Source organism: Camellia sinensis, chromosome 10 (genome assembly GCF_055761805.1).
Source record: "Camellia sinensis isolate YWXY chromosome 10, ASM5576180v1, whole genome shotgun sequence".
NCBI classification, from domain to species: domain Eukaryota; kingdom Viridiplantae; phylum Streptophyta; class Magnoliopsida; order Ericales; family Theaceae; genus Camellia; species Camellia sinensis.
The window spans coordinates 16986168-17006414 of record NC_138970.1 but is presented as its reverse complement, the minus strand read 5'-3'; positions in this window follow the sequence as shown (position 1 = coordinate 17006414).

Sequence of the window (20247 nt, the reverse complement as noted above, 5' to 3'; positions counted from 1 at the left end):
ACTCTTGAAATCAACTTGTGAGGAAGCAGTTCCAAAGAGACTTATATGTGCATGACTAAGGCATATATTAACCGATGTAGGATTGGATTAAGATCTACCTCGAATGGGCTTTTTTGTGATCTATTGTGTGCAACTATTTACAAAAAAGGAGTTGGTTTTATACCATAAATTGGGGAGTATTATTTTGATTGACTTCATGTCTATGGTAAATGAATGTATGAGCAGAACTTATTCCTGGAGTTCTTTCGACTACGTAACTTATTATTTGGGGGTGGGACAATTTACTCCAAAATAATTTTTCTTATGCAATATAAGTAAAACACCATTTTTTGGAAAAATATTAAATTGTCTTTTATTGGGTAATTAGTAATTAAACTGAAATTGTAAAAGTAAAAAAGTAAATTCGATAAATGGCTCTAAAGTATATCATCGATTTTTATTTGGCCTTTAAATTTTAATTTTATCAATTGCAGCTCTAAACTTTATACATTAATCCAACATAGTCCATTTTTTAACTATTATTTAAGGAATAGACAAAAATTGGTTCTTCTTCTTCAGCTTCATGTCAAGCATTGAATAGTGTGAACAACATTTTAACACATCTATTCATATAAAGGGTTATTTTGGAAAGTAGCTTATAAGTTGATTTTTTGATTTATTATAAAAAAAAACATACCAAAAAAAAAAAAAAAAATGAAAAGGTCTTATGATCTATAGAACCAATAAGCTGGCTTTTAAACTTGTTGTCAAAAGGCCAAGATACTATCAATTAAATATTCAAGCATGTTTTTATTAAACTCTCAAGGGGCCATTTGTTTTGGATGATAGAGGTAGGGATTAAATTATGATAGATGTGAGACTCATTATAATAGTGTTTGTTTGCAAAATAAGGAAGGAGATTCATAGTCCCTTAGGGCCCATTTATTTTCAAAGGTAGGATAGATGGAATTGTTAATGAAGTGATTAAGTAAAATTGTGTTTGTTTTGATGATAATTATTAGTGTGGGAATTGTTTACTTATTTTTATATAAAATAATAAAACAAATAAAAATCATGGCATTTACTTAACAAAAAAATATATATATATATATATTAATGTTCAAAATGTGCGGCTAAAAAAAAAAAAAAAATTCACTTGGCCAGTTGACCGGCCGGTCGTCCCCTTGAGGACCTGTAACACTTTAATCCGAACAGACTATTTCTAAATACCATCTCATTACCCAGACTATTAATCCGCTCATCAAAGACTTTTCGTAGTTCGAAGGGACTCTCAATCCGGACCTCTATTTCCAAAACAAACATGATATTAATTTATTGTTTATCATTAACAGTCCAATCCAGATTGCTAGATCAAAAATCAAATGGGCCCTTAGGACTGTGATAGGTCTTGGATGACAAGATTAGCAAAGGCCTCCAAGGGCTGGGTTTCAAAGCTAGTAAGGGGATTAGTTTGGAAGAAGCCTATTTTGGCCATGTTGTAGTATTATGTCATTATATATATTAAAATAATATAGTACAAAAAAATATTCATAAAATAAAATTTTTAATATTAAAATTGCGGAGAAATATTCTGAGATGACGCCACGTGGCTAAGATGACGCCGAGATGTTAGCCAAGGTGCCACGTGGGTAGATCATGTTTACCGAGATGTTTAGGGCACTACCGAGGTATTCTACGAGAATATTGGAATCCGAGATAGTTGGATAGAAGACTAGAGTCCTAGATGACATCAAACTACCTATTTGGATAGAGATGAGACTCTTGATGAAGTTCATCTTAATCTGAATAGTGTGAGTTGTGATAGATATTATCCTTGTAAAGTATAGAGTCCCATAAAATAAGACTTTTGGGGGAAGTTGAACACTGATCATTATAAAAGTGAGGCACCATCGTGGGTCTAAGGTATGTTTTTACGTGTGATATACTATGAGCAATAAGTTCTTTCTTGTGAGTTTAAGCACAATTTACTATCTTTGAGAGATATTGATTACTGACTTGATCATCGGAGTGCCCCCAGGTGGAAGAACCACCGCCGGATTCTCATCTTCTCGTACAGGTTATTGGGCTTAATCTATTCTGCCGGTGCTCTCCAACTGAGTTCCTCTTTTGGTTGTGTGGTCAGAAATCAACACCCACAATTTGGCGCCATCTGTGGAAACTTAGTAAGGATAGATGGCCAACAACGGACATGAAGTGAGGATTGGAGACGACATCCACAGTGAGGAGGATGAGCATGTGGATCCTAATACTAAATGAGGGGACCATAACGAAAAAGTGCAAGAAGTGAATCTTGAGGCGAATAATGTCGCCAAAGGTCGAGAAGGGAACAAGAAGGGTAGCTAGGATGAGTACTACTGTGAAAGCGACCTTCAGATATGGAGGGACAGATGCTAGAGAAAAGATGAGGAAACTGAAAGACATGGCGAATAAGTTGACAGATTTACAGACAGTGGTCAACCTCATGATGCAGTGATGTAGCCGACATCCCCATTACAAGACACGCCGACACCAGCAGCCAAAACTGGTGCCTAGGAGACAAGATCTCGGCCTAGATGATTAGGTCTGAGAAGACAAGAGCTCAACTTGAGTGAGCAGATCCTAGATTTCAGAAGACAAGATCTTGGCCTAGATAATTAGGTCTGAGAAGACAAGAGCTCAGCCTAAGTGAGCAGATCCCAGATTCCAATAGATAAGATCTCGGCCTAGATGATTAGATCCGAGAAGACAAGAGCTCAGCCTGAGTGAGCAGATCCCAGATTCTAGTAGACAAGATCTCGGCCTAGATAATTAGGTCCAAGAAGACAAAAGCTCAACCTAAGTGAGCAGATCCCAGATTCTAGTAGACAAGATCTCGGCCTAGATGATTAGGTTCGAGAAGACAAGAACTCAGCCTGAGGGAGCAGATCCCAGATTCTAGTAGACAAGATCTCGACCTAGAAGATTAGGTCCGAGAAGACAAGAGCTCAGCCTAAATGAGCAAATCTCTAATTCTAGTAGACAAGATCTCGGCCTAGATGATTAGGTCCGAGAAGACAAGAGCTCAGCCTGAGTGAGCAGATCCTAGAATCCAGAAGACAAGATCTCGGCCTAGATGATTAGGTCCAAGAAGACAAAAGCTTAGCCTAAGTGAGTAGATCCTAGATCTCAGAAGACAAGATCTCAGGCTAGATGAGTAGGTCCTAGAAGAGAAGAGCTCAATCTAAGTGAGCAGATCCCAAATCCCAAAAGACGAAAAGGAAGCACACAAGATCAGACTGAAGTCAGCCAGGTTTTGCCTATCGGCAGAAGGCCATCTATACAGAAGGACTTTTACTGGACCTCTATTGTGATGTGTACATCCTTCCCAAGTTGAAGACTTGTTATATGAAATCCTCTAAGGAGTATGTGGAAGCCATACAGGGGGTAGATCCCTTGCCCACAAAGCTATATTACAGGGATTCTGGTGGCCTTATATGCAAAAGGATACCGAAGCCTATGTAAAGAAGTGTGAAAATGTTGTTAGAATCCATGATTGTGCGATAAGACTAAAAAGTCTTAGACTTGCTATGATAGTAGAGTTGAACTAAGTTTGCGATGTTTCAGTATGAAGCATGACGAATAACTTAGACTTGCCATGATGGTAGAGTTGAACTAAGTTTGCAATATTTCAGCATGAAGCATGACGAATAACTTAGACTTGCCATGATGGTAAAGTTGAACTAAGTTTGCGATGTTTCAGCATGAAGCATGTCGAATAACTTAGACTTGCCATGATGGTAGAGTTGAACTAAGTTTGCGATGTTTCAGCATGAAGCATGGCGAATAACTTAGACTTGCCATGTAACGCCTCGAAAATATTTCAACATGAACTACCCACATTAATGAACATTCACCAGATAATAACAATAATCCTTCAGTCTTTTCAAATTTGATTAAAAAGGTTTAATACAAGGTCCTACATGCGGCATACATTCAACGAAATAAAAGAACACCTGAATCTATAGCATGTGAAACATCTAGTTCCAGAAATAATTAAAATGCCCTTACGAGCTACAACTTTCGAGGCTTAAGCCTAGTTACACAAAAGTGGTCTCTCTGACCCATACCAAAAATAGCCCTTAGCTTTACAGATAATCACAACAAAATAAAGAGCACACTACTCTTCTCAAAACATTTCCACACCCTCAATTCGGCGGGAGAACCACATCTTTACCTGCACCAAAACCCATAAGGGTGAGCATAAAGCCCAGTAGAGAAACCTTAACAAAGTATGTACATTTATGCAAGATCCATAGCAATTAATGTGAATGCATATGTTATGCCATGCCATTTGAAGATAATCTCATGTCATGTATTTCTTAAAAATTATAACGCTTTTAATAAACATTTTACAATCTCGTCAATTTCTGAACTTCAAATTCTTAAATCATAAGGAGGGGCGGGAAATACAACACTGGTAATCTCTAGGCTGGTGTCTGCAGGTAGACTCTACGAGTACTACCAAATTGTCATTTTTACCGATATTAACGGGAAGGCTCGACACCTATCCGCGCGAGTTTCTGGTCTTTCACCATGGACACTCAGGCCAACTTATCAAATTCATCTACACCCCTAGCCGGTCTTACCATCGTATTTACCCCCATCACATTTCCAACATTTAAATCACAATACTACATTCACAAGAGAAGTTCCAATTTCTTTTTCAAAGCTAATTTCCATGATATGGATAATACCCATGATGTCAATGCAATAATTAACTATAATACTTCATGTTTCTCTATATAGATTAAACCAAGATTTACCTTCCATAGAGGTTCACAATCTCCATTTTCTCCTTTCCATGCCATTCCATCAAACCAAGAATTTGTCATTTATTTAATCATGATAACATATAGCCAAATTTCATGCTCTTTCAACATTTAAATCTATTTAAGCCATTTCATCACATAAATGTTTCACCCGCAATCTCAACAAATTACGATATCAAGAAAATTTCTCATCAACTTCTATATACACAATAGTGTGAAGCAAACAATTCTCATTCTCTTGCCTAACATGACACCCAACAATACACAAGCAACATACATAATTATATATATATAATCTCAACATAGGTCCTCAACCCTTGTTATTTAAGAAAAGCCCCAAAATTTCTAGGTTTTCATCAAACCTTAACATTCTTCCTTTCTTAAAAAAAAGAAACTCACAATATAGCTCCATTTCAACCCATGTGGCTCAACATTTCACAAACCTTTCAAAAGAATGCAAAATGAGTTTTCTTCAAACAAAATCAACAATGTCTTGAGCCCAATCCTCATTTTCGAAATACATGGAAGAGTTCAACAAAAATCCATCAAAACTTGCATAAATACACATATAACTCAAAGGAAAACCCTACCTCAAGCGTGGTGAAGAACAAGATAAAGCCCTAGAGTTAGAAGATGAGAGAGAGCCTTGGATTTTCCTCCACCCAATGAAGCCCTAGCTTTGAATCTTCAAGATCTTGAGAGAGATGATGAAGATCTTGACCCAAGATTAGCAAAATCAAAGAGTTTTAGATGTTTGAGGTGTTTTTCTAGAGAGAAGGGGGAGAAATATAGGTTTTAGAGTGGGAGGGAGATGAGTATAATGGGTGCTAAATTCGGACCAAAACGTTATAAGAAAACAGGGCACGGACTGCCCAGTTGGCCGCTTATACGGCCTTCCCCACCGCTCAAGCGCCCACCTCCGCCGCTCGAACGCCCTTAGACAGTATGCAAATTCTGGGTGGCAGCCTCCATCGCTCGTACGGCCCCTCCCACCGCACGAGCGGCCTAATTCCGTACATGCGGCCCTGGCCCAGTAGCCCAAAAATTCAACTTCGCCCTCGGGCACCCCAGACTCACCCACGCACCCTCTGGAACAACTGAAATTCAGCACCGAACGAAATAAGAACTAGGAAACCATTCCTGGACGTTTCAATTCCAACGAAAATAAAAAGAGAACGAAGCGAAGAGAGAAAGAACAAAAGGGAGAAAAGAAGGCCGGTCGTCACAACCTCCCCACCATAGGAAATTTCGTCCCCGAAATTTGAATAGACTCACTAAACAAAAGTGTTCTAGCAACAATAGTAATTTCAATAACATTAACAAATTACAACATTTATGTTCAACCAACATTTTGCATTCTTCTTATCATCATCTCATCAAAACACAATTGCTCAAGCTAGGATATAATGGGACATCTATAATGAAATATCATTTCTTCACAATGCCACGTTTAGATTAATGATGCAAGCAACACAGTAATCAACAATTCAACACTTTTCCTTCAATACTAGAGAAAATTACAAATTGCAATACCCAACTAAACATTTTCAAATAAATCCAAATATTTGGAGCGGACTTCTGCCTCCCTCTCCCAAGTTGCTTCTTCAATTCCATGGTGTCTCCACAACACCTTCACTAACGGCATGGTCTTGCCTCGTAACACTTGCTCTCGGGTATCTAAAATTTGAATCGGTCTCTCTTCGTAGGAGGCATCCTCATCTACCTCCAAATCAACCCAATCTAGCACGCGAGAAGGGTCGGGTTCGTACTTCCTAAGCATTGACACATGAAACACATTACGAACTCCCGAAAGTTGTGGCGGCAAAGCTAACCGGTATGCCACTTCCCCAATCCTTTCCAATATCTCGAAAGGCCCAATGAATCTCGGAGATAACTTTTCACTCTTACCGAACCTCATTAAACCCCACCTAGGTGAGATCTTAAGAAATACATGGTCACCCAGTTCGAAAGATAAGGGTTGTCTTCTCTTATCGGCGTAACTTTTCTGTCGGCTTTGAGCCGTGGCTAATCTCTTTCGAATGAGAGCAACTTTTTCAGTAGTCTCCCTAACAATCTCCGGACCTAACAACGGTGCATCCCCCACCTCGGCCTAACAAATCGGTGATCTACAAGGCCGGCCATACAAGGCCTCAAACGGTGCCATCTCTATACTAGTTTGATAACTATTATTGTAGGCAAACTTGATCAACGGTAAATGCCTCTCCCAAGACCCCTTGAAATCTAGGACACAAGCTCTAAGCATATCCTTCAAGATTTGAATGGTGCGTTCCGACTGCCCATTGGTTTGAGGGTGGTAAGCGGTGCTAAAGGTCAATTTGGTTCCCAATGCCTCTTGAAGGCTTTGCCACAACCGGGCGGTAAAACGAGGATCCCTATCAGTCACAATAGTTACCGGCACCCCATGAAGCCGAACTATCTCCCTAACATACAACTCTGCCATGTGCTCAACTGAGTCGTTAGTTCGAATAGGAATGAAATGTGTGGACTTGGTCAACCTATCAACAATTACCCAAATGGCATCATTGCCCTGCTGCGTTCTAGGAAGCCCAACTACGAAGTCCATAGTCACATGTTTCCATTTCCACTCGGCTGTAGGTAAGGGTTGTAACAAACCCGCTGGCCTCTAGTGCTCGGCCTTCACTTGTTGACAAGTAAGGCACTTGGACACAAAGGATGCGACATCTCGCTTCATACCCTCCACCAAAACTGACGACTAAGGTTTCAATACATTTTGGTGCCTCTCAGATGTACCGCAAGGCATGAGTGACAGAACTCCCGAAGCACTTCCTCTCTACAAGATTTAGGCACAAACAAGCGATCTAAGTAACGTACACTCTGATCCGAGCGAATGTTCAAACCCTTCTCTTCCTTCCCATTGGTGATTCTATCCCGGATTAACTCTACTCCCCAGTCTCCTTGTTGAGCCTCTATGACTTTGCTAATCAAGACAGGTTGAGCACTCAAACTAAACAGTGTTGCACCTTCCTCGGATTCACCTAATTGCAATTCAAACTTGCCGACTTCGCCCAACATAACCCACTCTCGACTGGCCACACTCGCCAAACTACTCACGGTTTTTCGGCTAAGGGCATCGGCCACTACATTGGCTTTCCCCGGATGATAATGTAACTCAAAATCATAGTCTTCTAAAAACTCCATCCACCTTCATTGTCTTTGATTTAAATCTTTCTAGGAAAACAAATATTTCAAGCTCTTATGGTCGGAGAAAACCTCAAACTTCTCACCATACAAGTAATGCCTCCAAATTTTCAAGGCAAACACCACTACGGCTAACTCTAAGTCATGGGTTGGGTAATTCTTTTCATGAATTTTCAACTGACGTGAACCATATGCTACGACCTTTCCCTCTTGCATCAAAACACAACCAAGCCCATCCCGAGATGCATCACAATAGATGGTGTAACCCAAACCCCTCTCCGGAATAATCAACACCGGTGTCGTGGTCAATCTAGTTTTTAACTCTTGGAAGAATTTTTCACAAGCTTCACTCCACACAAACTTAACCCCCTTTCTAGTCAACCTAGTCAAAGGCGTGGCTAGTCTCGAGAAGTCCCTCACAAAACGCCGGTAGTTCCCCGCCAATCCCAAGAAGCTCCAGATCTCAAAAACATTCTTAGGTTGTTCCCAATCTTGCACGTAATCTATCTTCGAAGAATCTACAGTTACCCCTTTGTAGACGTCCCCGAACGTCCCGAGGGGAATCCCCGTTCTGTTCATTTTGGGCTCACTACAGTTCAGGACTCAATGTCACGGTCCTGTATCTAATCTCGCAGAGTACAATGCAAGATCGATGAATCATCAAAGAGTCCAAATCCGGCAAATCGTTTTTGAAAACAGATTTTTTGAAAGAAGTGCCAAACACAGACTGCTTTGCCAGATACAAAGTCGCCACCTAAATATTTATTTTGGGGGGAATTTAGGAAACCCTGACTCGTTGCCTAAGGCCACGTGTCTGTCATCACCAAAGTTGCCTCGGCTCGGGAACTTGGGTACGATTGGGGAAGGTTAGCTATGAGCACCCCCGCTCGCCCGATCAAAGATCGGCCTCTACTAACCATGATATCCTGTTTTGAAAACATTATGCGTTCTTATTCCGGTTATTAGCCTGGATTTACTACGTGATGTGCACAGCAAACAAGTATAGACTAAGTCGCCTAAATTGGAACAAAACATTTCATGTTTGTTTGTTTAAAAATGGTTTGATAGTGCTACCCGCAAGTAGGCTAAAACATGAATTTTGCCACCCTCAAGTGGGCTTAGAAAATATGGTTTTGCCACTCTCAAGTGGGCTTAAAACTCGTATTCAATGCATTCAATGCATTGTTCCAATTTAAGTAACCTAACCTTCACCCACAGGCATTCAGGCAGTTATAACATGTAAGCACATAGCCTCATGGTAAGCATGCTATCATGGCAACACTCACACTCATGCAAGGATGCTAAAGTGTAAATGCCTACCTAGTACTCCAAGCCAAAACAGAAACTAGTTAATTAATCAAATGCATGATCTTAGTTCATGTTAAGATGGCTAATGCAACACATGCAAGATGCAACTACAATAGGCTCGGCTATTTTAAGATGGCATATGATGATCCTACAACTAACACGTATTCAACTTGGAATTAAAATACAATGCAGTTAGTATGATCCGCCGAGCCTGGTGCATGCAAGACAAATGTATGGATGCACGCATGCATAGCATAAGGTATGCTAATTTAAATATGACCTAATACTAACCATTGAAAGCAGGTAAGTAAAAGGGAGAAAGAAGTGGGGGTTGGAAGACATGCACACACTCACCCACACTTATTACAAATTCGCCCTCGCCTGGAGGGACCAAAAGAATAATACAGTCCAAATAATGAATCAACTATCCTAGCTAATTAATTATTACAGACCCTCTAATTGATTAACAAATTAATCACATAAATGATTTAAATGTGAAGCTAAAGAGACTGCCGCAACTCTGCCTCGGAATACGCGAATGACGCATGCTTGACTCGCACTGCTCGGAAACTCGCTGCCATAGAATTGTTGCCTTTGTTTACACTGCCCTGCTCCTCTGAAAATTTGCGCAAGTCCCAATGATGCTTCTCTGAACACTGGGGAGCATCACCGACCAAATGGGAACACCACCGGCCGAAGGGAATGGTCATCGACCATCGGTTGAGCCATCGGCTAATTGTATTTGGTCGGTCGGCACTCCAAGTAGCCGGCCGGCTATTTCTTTCTGCAGGATCCTGCAGTTGACAGCAGCAGAGGACAAGCAGTGTATGGCATGGAATTCTCAAACAAATGTGAGCATGGCCACACTCCCTATCATGCAATGGACTCAAGGGAGCATGACCCTCGACCCTTGGGCCATCAATTATGCATTTTGATGCGTGATGGCCTAAGAGGCCAAGTTTGCCTCTTAATGTAAATGCATGGAACAAACAAATGAATGCCAACACCCTATCATATCGAGGTCAAGGGCATTGGCGACCTAAGGGTTGAGACGTGTTTCGTCACTTTGAGTACGAACACACCTCACCCCTCGTGCTTGGTTTGACACCCCAAACCAAGCAATGCAATGCATGTATACAAACATGGCTCAAGTTACGCAACATAAGGCTAAGATGCAAAACATGTCAAGTGCAATGCAATCTATCATGCAAGTATGCAATGTCCAAACATGCAATGCAACTAGCTAAACAACATGCAAATGTAATGCAATGTAAGCATGCAACCAATACAATGTAACATGCCAAACATGCAAAGTATGCGAGGATGGACTTATACTGAAACGAGAAGGCCTCAGCCCTCTCCAAAACAGTGGCCAAAGATGGTGTAAATGATGGACAAATGTTCATGCAAACATGCACATCAATGAGCCTAAGACTAAGGCACAAAAAAAGGAGCATTCTACCACCACTATCATGACCACACATGGCATGAATTAAACAACCAAAAACAGAGTTTCAACATGCAAAATGAGCCCCCAAAACCCACTGATATGGCAGCCCCAAAGACTTAAACACTTAAGCATACACAATGCTCATTTCAAGGCACAACAAAACAACTCTTCAAGGCATGAAAGGGATGATAAATACAATCATATGAGCATGGGTTATGGACTGAAATAGCATGGGAAATAACTCCAAATCACTGAAACAACCCAACTCAAGCATGCTCATGACTCACATGCTCAAGGCTCACAAGCCAAAATACAAAGGGGCTATACCAAACATGGTAAATATGATCAAATAAGCTCCCGAAAGACCTTAAGCATGGTAAGACATGGCTAAGAACTTCACAAAGTTAGGCCAAAACATGAGAGCATAATAGGTTAAATGCATGATGCACTTCTAGGCAAAACGGGGGAATACAAAGCAAGTATATTATGCATGCAAGGGACCTTTAATCCAACCAAAAACAGAGGTAAGATATGCCCAAATAACACCCAAAAACTTCTGAAATGGAGTCAAGAACAGCTAATCACGCATGCTACCCTTATGAGCCAAAAATGTAAACAAAAGAGAGACAAAGGGAGAGGGGTGTCCCCCCCTATACAAGAATTCAAAACCTCTTCTTCACAACTGAAAATCCACTGGATTTCAGTGGTGAGAAGGCCAATACACAAAAGTCCCCAAAGCTTATCAAAGAGAGCACAAAAGGGGCCAAACAAGGCCTAAGAGGGAGAGGTCGACCCCCAACACTAAAAGGACCTTAATGAAAAATCTTAAGCATGAAAATACAAGACTTTTTTTTAGTTATACACAAAGCTCAAATCAGTATGAAAAACAGGTCAAAAGCTAGTGCAAGATTGGGGAATCTAAAGCAAAAGTGTTACCCTTGAAGAACACCTCAAGAACAGCAAGTCTAGCCACCTTCTTCAGATCAAAACCAGCTCAAAACCTCAAGAATAAACCCTCAACACCTCCCAAAGTCAAAGTATGGTGTAATGGTGTGTGTTTTAGTGCAAAAGTAAGAACAAATCACCCTTTTAGGCCCTCAAACACACACAAATGAGGAGAGAGAGGGAGATATAGAGAGAGAAGATGTATGTATCAGAATATTTATGTTCTAGGTCTGATTTTGTGAACCAAAACAAAGGAGAGGGTTTGTCTCCTTATATAGACCATCAAAAATGCTAAGCTTCCAAGAGAAGCTAATTAAAAGGATCAAGGCTTCTTCAAGAAGCCAAGGCAAAGGGACCAAGGCTTCCTGAGGAAGCTGGGACAGGGTTCAAGCTTCTTGAGGAAGCTAAGGCAAAGGTCCAAGCTTCCTCAAGAAGCTAGACCAAAAAGGTGCAAAAGGGACAAAACAGCCACACTCGTGCATGGGGAGGAGGGTTCGTGCATTCCAGCTGGCACAGCTGGCATGCATTATGCCTGTAAAAGGCAAAAAGGTGGCACCGGCCAGCGAAAAAGGCCATCAGCCAAACAGATGGTCGGCCGACCATACCAAGGGCTGATTGGCCAATGGCATATTTCACCAATGGCCGGTAGCAAGAATACACGGCCGGTGGCCTCAAGCCAAGGCCAGTGGAGGTTAGGGGTAGCTAACAAGCTACTCTCTACCCTCAGGCACAAAAAACACACAAGTCCTTGGTGCAAAACCAAGCACAGAACAAGCAAGTCGAGAGATCCTGAGGCAAGGCGCGTAGCCAAGACCTCCGGGAACTCAAAACAAACACGAACATGGATGATCACCGAGTGTTCAAGTGGTGACGTCCAAGTCTTGAGGACGGTCAAAAATGGGGTGTCTACACCCTTCCCTTGACACCACATGACCCATAAACTTCACTTCGGTGAGCCAAAAATCGCACTTCTCAAACTTGGCATACAATTGATGCTTCCTAAGAAAATCAAGCACTACCCTCAAGTGAGCCTCATGTTCTTCCTCGGAAGTTGAATAGATTAGAATGTCGTCCATAAAGACGACCACAAAGTGATCCAAGTACTCCCTAAAAATCCGGTTCATCAGGTCCATGAAAGAAACCGGTGCATTGGTCAACCCAAATGGCATAACAAGGAACTCATAGTGGCCATAACGCGTACGAAAGGTCATTTTCTGGATGTCCTCTTCCCAGACTCTCAACTAATGGTATCCGAACCTCAAGCCTATCTTCGAAAAACAACAAGACCCTCTAAGTTGATCAAACAAGTCATCTATTCTGGGTAAAGAGAATTTGTTCTTGATAGTAACTCGATTCAATTTGCGGTAGTCGATACACAACCGTAGTGACCCATCCTTCTTCTTCGCAAAGAGAGCCGACGCTCCCCAAGGTGACGTACTAGGGCGAATGAAGCCCTTGTCTAAAAGCTCTTGGAGTTGAATCTTCAACTCATGCAACTCCGCGGGTGCAAATCTATACGGCACCATAGAAATTGGTGCCGTTCCAGGCACTAAGTCGATGGTGAACTCAATCTCGCGGTAGGGTGGCAAACTAGTAAGGTCCTCGGGAAACACATCCGGGTATTCACAAACTACCCTTGGCAACCCAACTCGAGTTCTGCCACTCTCATTATCTAGAAGAGTAGCAAGAAGACCACTAAGCTCATTCCTACTATGAGGATCAAATACCGGCAACAAGACCCTATCAACCCGATCTCCCAGGAAGTAAAAACAATCACCACCTGAAATGTACACTGTGACCCTCCGCCGAAAACAATCAATCACTGCCCGATACGAAGACAATCAATCCATGCCTAGAATAACGTCAAAACTCGACATGTCTAACAACACAAAAGCAAATGGGAGTCTACGCCCAACAACCTCTATCTCACAATCATGACACCCCCGATCTAAGTCAACTGTACCCCCGACAGAAGACTCAACTCTGAGTGGAGACGCTAACTGTACCATCTCTAACCCCAATGCAGATGCGAATGCAACAGATATGAATGAATGAGACCCACCCGTATCTATCAACACACTGGCCAAAGAATTACACACAATGAAAATACCTCTCACTACCGAGGATCCTGGCAAGTGCTCTGGCGCGGTAACTGCATACACATGCCCCTGTGGTCTCTGCTTAACCTGCTCATCCCTCAGAGCATAGGCCTGCTGTACTAACTGAGCCGAAATGGCTCCCTGATGAACTCGTAAAGCCTGAGCTGAGTGAGCCTGCTGGTGGCTTTGTGTCTGCCTAGACCCTGAAGCGCCAGACGTGCCTCCCAACTGAGGGCAAGCTCTCTTCATATGCCCTGACTGCCCACACTGAAAGCAAGTAGGCCCCTAAACCCTACTCTGGGACTGACTCTGAAATCGGTTAGGTGGTGGTGATGGCAACATCTGCTGTCCTCCTCCCTTCTGTGGACAAGCAAAGGCCTTGTAACCCGGCTGGCCACACTTGAAGCAAGAAAACCCACTCGGTGCACTCTTCCCCTGGCCCGCACTAGGCAAAGGATAAGTAGATCTAGGCTACTGTGGCTGAGACTGGAATGAAAAGGTACTCTTAATCTTCTTGTTGGGCCTAAAGTCCCTCTGTGACCTTTGGCCCCTAGTCCTCGAATTCCGAAGTCTCTCCTCCTCGGCCTCCACAATAATCTCCACATGTGCAGCCGCCTCCATAAGGCGATCATACTCGCGGATCATGTTCCCGGCAACCTTGAACAGAATCTTCGTCCTCAACCTCTGTTTGAACTCAAAGCAACGACGTTCCTCCGTCGCTACCAATTCCGATGCAAATCGGGACAAACTAGAAAAGGCCGCTTCAAATTTGGCCACAGACATATTTAATTGCTTGAGGTCCTTGAACTCCTGCCTCAACCTTTCCCTAGCCGTAGGAGGTAGATACTTGTCTTGGAAGGCCGCCACAAATGCCTCCTATGTCGGTGTTATCCGGCCCTTGGCATATTTCCACTATTAGCCCGCATCATCCTTCAGATAGTAACTTGCAAGGGTCACCCTCAACTCGCTATCCTCTATATGGAGCATCTCAAAAGTCTTTACCGTTTGTTCTAACCATTCGTCTGCCTTCTTCGGATCAGGGCCACCATGGAACTCATCCGGCTTGGCCCATAAGAACTCTCTCGTAAAGAAGCTAGCTCTAGTCTCTGCAACATTCTCTCTTGTTTGGGTCTCCGCCCTCAAAATGTTCATAGACTCTCTCAATGCCCCAGCCATCTCCCGGGCTAGAGCCCCCATTGCGGCTTGGCTAGCTTGCCCCAGCACCCGCTTACCCCACTTGTTCGGCCATGTCAGCTTGGCCTAAACCCTCTTCTTGTACCAGGACCTCTTGGACCGGTACCTCATATACACCCCGGCAACCTTGACCTCGCCTTCCACCCCTACCTCCTCGAGTTCGAACTCTTCCTGACATCCTATTTGAAGAACAAGATAAATAATTTAGCACATAATTCCAAATGTGCTCACAATTTTCCTTACACGTTAAACTATAACGGTTTACACATATCCTATCACACAATAATTCAATCCACTGCACATAAACACGTAATCACATAAGCACATACGAATTATCCTTTAGTGATGAAATTCGTCCCATGAGAAACCAAGAATTCTTAGTAGAATGAGTATTGATCATGTACCCTTCTAATAAGACCTCAAAGAATCTAATAGGCGCAAACATCTCAAAAGTCTAATCCCATACACACATAGTCACATAAGCATGCTATCACATAATCACAACAAAAACAAAACATTTCCTAATCATGCGAAATGAACCCATTGTGGTACAATGACCACTTCCCGCGAGCCCCAAGTATTCAAACCCGGTAGCTCTGATACCAAATTGTAACGCCCCGAAAATATTTCAACATGAACTACCCACATTAATGAACATTCACCAGATATTACAATAATCCTTCAGTCTTTCCAAATTTGATTAAAAAGGTTTAATACAAGGTCCCACATGCGGTATACATTCAACGAAATAAAAGAAAACCTAAATCTATAGCATGTTACGAGCTACAACTTTCGAGGCTTAAGCCTGCTACACAAAAGTGGTCTCTCTGACCCATACCAAAAATAGCCCTTGGCTTTACAGATAATCACAACAAAATAAAGAGCACACTACTCTTCTCAAAACATTTCCACGCCCTCAATTCGGTGGGAGCACCACATCTTTACCTGCACCAAAACCCATAAGGGTGAGCATAAAGCCCAGTAGAGAAACCTTAACAAAGTATGTACATTTATGCAAGATCCATAGCAATTAATGTGAATGCATATGTTATGCCATGTCATTTGAAGATAATCTCATGTCATGCATTTCGTAAAAATTATAACGCTTTTAATAAACATTTTACAATCTCGTCAATTTCTAAACTTCAAATTCTTAAATCATAAGGAGGGGCAGGAAATACAACATTGGTAATCTCTAGGCTGGTATCTGCAAGTAAACTCTACGAGTACTACCAAATTGTCATTTTTACCGGTATTAACGGGAAGGCTCGACACCTATCTGCGCGGGTTTCTAGTCTTTCATCATGTACACTCAGGCCAACTTATCAAATTCATCTACACCTCTAGCCGGTCTTACCATTGTATTTACCCCCATCACATTTCCAACATTTAAATCACAATATTGCATTCACAAGAGAAGTTCCAATTTCTTTTTCAAAGCTAATTTCCATGATATGCATAATACCCATGATGTCAATGCAATAATCAACTACAATACTTCATGTTTCTCTATATAGATTAAACCAAGATTTACCTTCCATAGAGGTTCACAATCTCCATTTTCTCCTTTCCATGCCATTCCATCAAACAAAGAATTTGTCATTTATTTAATCATGATAACATATAGCCAATTTCATGCTCTTTCAACATTTAAATCTATTTAAGCCATTTCATCACATAAATGTTTCACCCCCAATCTCAACAAATTACGGTGTCAAGAAAATTTCTCATCAACTTCTATATACACAATAGTGTGAAACAAACAATTCTCATTCTCTTGCCTAACATGACACCCAACAATACACAAGCAACATACATAATTATATATATATAATCTCAACATAGGTCCTCAACCCTTGTTATTTAAGAAAAGCCCAAAATTTCTAGGTTTTCATCAAACCCTAACATTCTTCCTTTCTTAAAAAGAAGAAACTCACAATATAGCTCCATTTCAACCCATGTGGCTCAACATTTCACAAAAGCTTTCAAAAGAATGCAAAATGAGTTTTTCTTCAAACAAAATCAACAATGTCTTGAGCCTAATCCCCATTTTCGAAATACATGGAAGAGTTCAACAAAAATCCATCAAAACTTGCATAAATACACATATAACTCAAAGGAAAACCCTACCTCAAGCGTGGTGAAGAACAAGATGAAACCCTAGAGTTAGAAGATGAGAGAGAGCCTTGGATTTTCCTCCACCCAATGAAGCCCTAGCTTTGAATCTTCAAGATCTTGAGAGAGATGATGAAGATCTTGACCCAAGATTAGCAAAATCAAAGAGTTTTAGATGTTTGAGGTGTTTTTCTAGAGAGAATGGGGAGAAATATAGGTTTTAGAGTGAGAGGGAGATGAGTATAATGGGTGCTAAATTCAGACCAAAACGTTATAAGAAAGCAGGGCACGGACTGCCCAGTTGGCCACTTGTGCAGCCTTCCCCACCGCTCGAGCACCCACCTCCACCGCTCTAGCACCCTTAGATAGTATGCAAATTCTGGGTGACAGCCTCCACCGCTCGTGCGGCCCCTCGCACTGTACGAGCAGCCCAATTCCATACGTGCGGCCTGGGGCCCCGCACGTGCGGCCCTGGGGCCCCGCATGTGCGGCCTTGGCCCAGCAGCCCAAAATTCAACTTTGCTCTCGGGCACCCCGGACTCACCCGCGCACCCTCCGGAACAACCAAAATTCAACACTGAACGAAATAATAACTAGAAAACCATTCCCGGACGTTTCAATTCCAACGAAAATAAAAAGAGAACGAAGCGAAGAGAGAAAGAAGAAAAGAGAAAAAAGAAGGCCGGTCGTTACCTGCCATGATGGTAGAGTTGAACTAAGTCTGCGATGTTTTAGTATGAAACAAGGCGAAACTGGCCATGACTTCGTTAGTTTGAAAAGAAAGCCGTGGAGTATGGTACTCTCGGTGCACTAAGGTTAAGCCTTAAATGCTTTGTTTAGGCGAGCCAAACATGATGACCTCTGCCTAGAATGTCTGAGAGAGACTTAGGCGATAACCATGTGATACGTCTTTAACATGAACATAAATGGTACTCAGGTTCACATTAGGGGGTAGGAAGTGAGAATGAGCATAACACTTGTGAAATTTTTTGAAAATTGATGTTACCCGAGATCATTGATACTATCCGAGATAAGTCAATCTGAGATGACAGTACTGTACTGTACCCGAAGTGTAATTATCCAAGATACCCAACCAGGTTGTTAGACTTAGAAGGGTGAAATCTTGCCAGAAGATAACAAGTACAAGTAAAAAAGCAGCATTTGTAAAAAATTTATGAAAAAATGTTACAAGTACAATTCGGTCGAGATAATTAACAAGAGTTGTCACTTGAGATTTGGATGTATTCGAGGTCCTGGGATCTAAGTTGAGGAACAAAGTTGTCAAACTTGGGAAGAAGAAAAATTCTAAGTATGAAAAAAAATATACAAGGCACATAGAAGATATATAAAGCATACATGAAAGCAATATTCAACACTTAGAAGAAAAGAGAAGACTTGTATTGAAAAAGAGACAGCTTGTTCAAGTACATAAGCAGACACATCGGCCCAACAAAATAGATACTGTTCAAAACAGAGAAAAAAATACAACTACAAAGAAAAAAGTACAATGGAAAGAAAAATTCCTAAGTACTAGGATCTTGTGCATTGATCTCAGATTGTTCAACCTCAGCTGTTGGCATTATTTCGGTCTCGACAGACAGCTTGGCAGACTTCTCGGCTGCGATTTCATCGTCGATTTCCAAAAGAGTCTGGTCCAGGCTCTTTGCAATGGCCGTGATTTTAGTTTTAGAAGTGTTGGCCTTTTTTGGTAAGGTGCTCTTGGAGACCTCATCCCTCCTCAGTCAAGTCCAGGACTTGATCATTTAAAGTAAGGGACTTGGCCCCAGTAGCAGTTTCAGATTCTTTCTCTGTAACCTTGGCCTCGACCTCTTTCTTGTCTTCAGCCTCTTCTGTTTTCTTAGCCTTATCTTCAGATTGATTGGGAGATAGAGGGAAAGGGACATTGAGTTGACCGATGTCATGGAAGGGTGAGTCCTCAAGGACAAACAGCTTTTTGAGGACTATCATCCAGTCGAGATAGTAGCCTTTGTTACAAGCCATGTTGACTTGTGTTTTGTACGCATCCCGTACATCGGCCTGCCCCCTCGGAGTAGGCCTTGGTGTCTGCTCCTTGCTGTAACTTGGTCATCTTGCTTCATGTACTTCTTTTCCGAGATATTGAGTTGGTAGAGGCATGAGCATGTTGGATTGACTATGATGGAGTGGATTGCACAATTATGACATTAGAGATGTCAGCAAGAAGGTCTTCTATGGCAAGAGTTCGGCAAGACATATCGTTATTGGTCACGACGTTGGTTACTTACAGATAGGGCGATTGAAGGATTTTCAAGGTCTAAGGCTGGGAGCTTAGGACCTCGGTTTTCATGTTCCTGGTTCTAGCTGCAAGATTGTCATTATGTCGGCGTTTGCATTGCTATTGAGATGGTGGGTTGATGCGTGGAGCGGCTGATGAAATGCTTGGCTGCTAGTTTGGTTCAGTTGGTTGAGTTTAAACCTTGGGCACAAATGAAGTATTCATAATAATGAATGCTTCAAGAACAGCGATGATGGTTTTGCAGAGGCCAAGGGAGAGAGAGAGAGAGTCTGAGGACACAGAGAAAAACAAAATGGGAAAGTGAAAAGGTTTTGTTGGAATGGAAAAAGGTGACAGATTGTAATGATTCAAGTTTCTTGGGAGATGTGAGATGATTGATCTTGGTTGACATGATGATCTCGATTGAGATGTTGATCTTGGTTGAGATAATGATTTCAGTTGAGATGTTGATCTTGGTTGAAATGTTGAATTTGGATGGGATAGAACTTGTTTGTTCTTGGTTCCTGATGAGTTGATATTGGGATCTTGATGTTTTTGAACTAGCAAGTCATGATCTCTACTAGTAATGCGATCTCTGTCGAGATGTTGGACCTGGATGAGATAGAACATGATGGTTCTTGGTTTTTGATTCTTGATTCTTGACGAGTGGACATTTGAGTCCTTGTTTCGATACGCCGACGAGTCATAATCTTGGTCAGAAGAGTATCTCTAATATGTTGGAAGCTGAAACAATGTAGGTTCCATCACCTCAGGTTGCCGAGGTAATAGAACCTAGGGGTCGGTTGTGGGGAAGTATTTTGAGATGACGCCACGTGGCTAAGGTGACGCCGAGATATCAACCAAGGTGACACGTGGCCAGATCATGTTTGCCGAGATGTTTAAGGCATTGCTGAG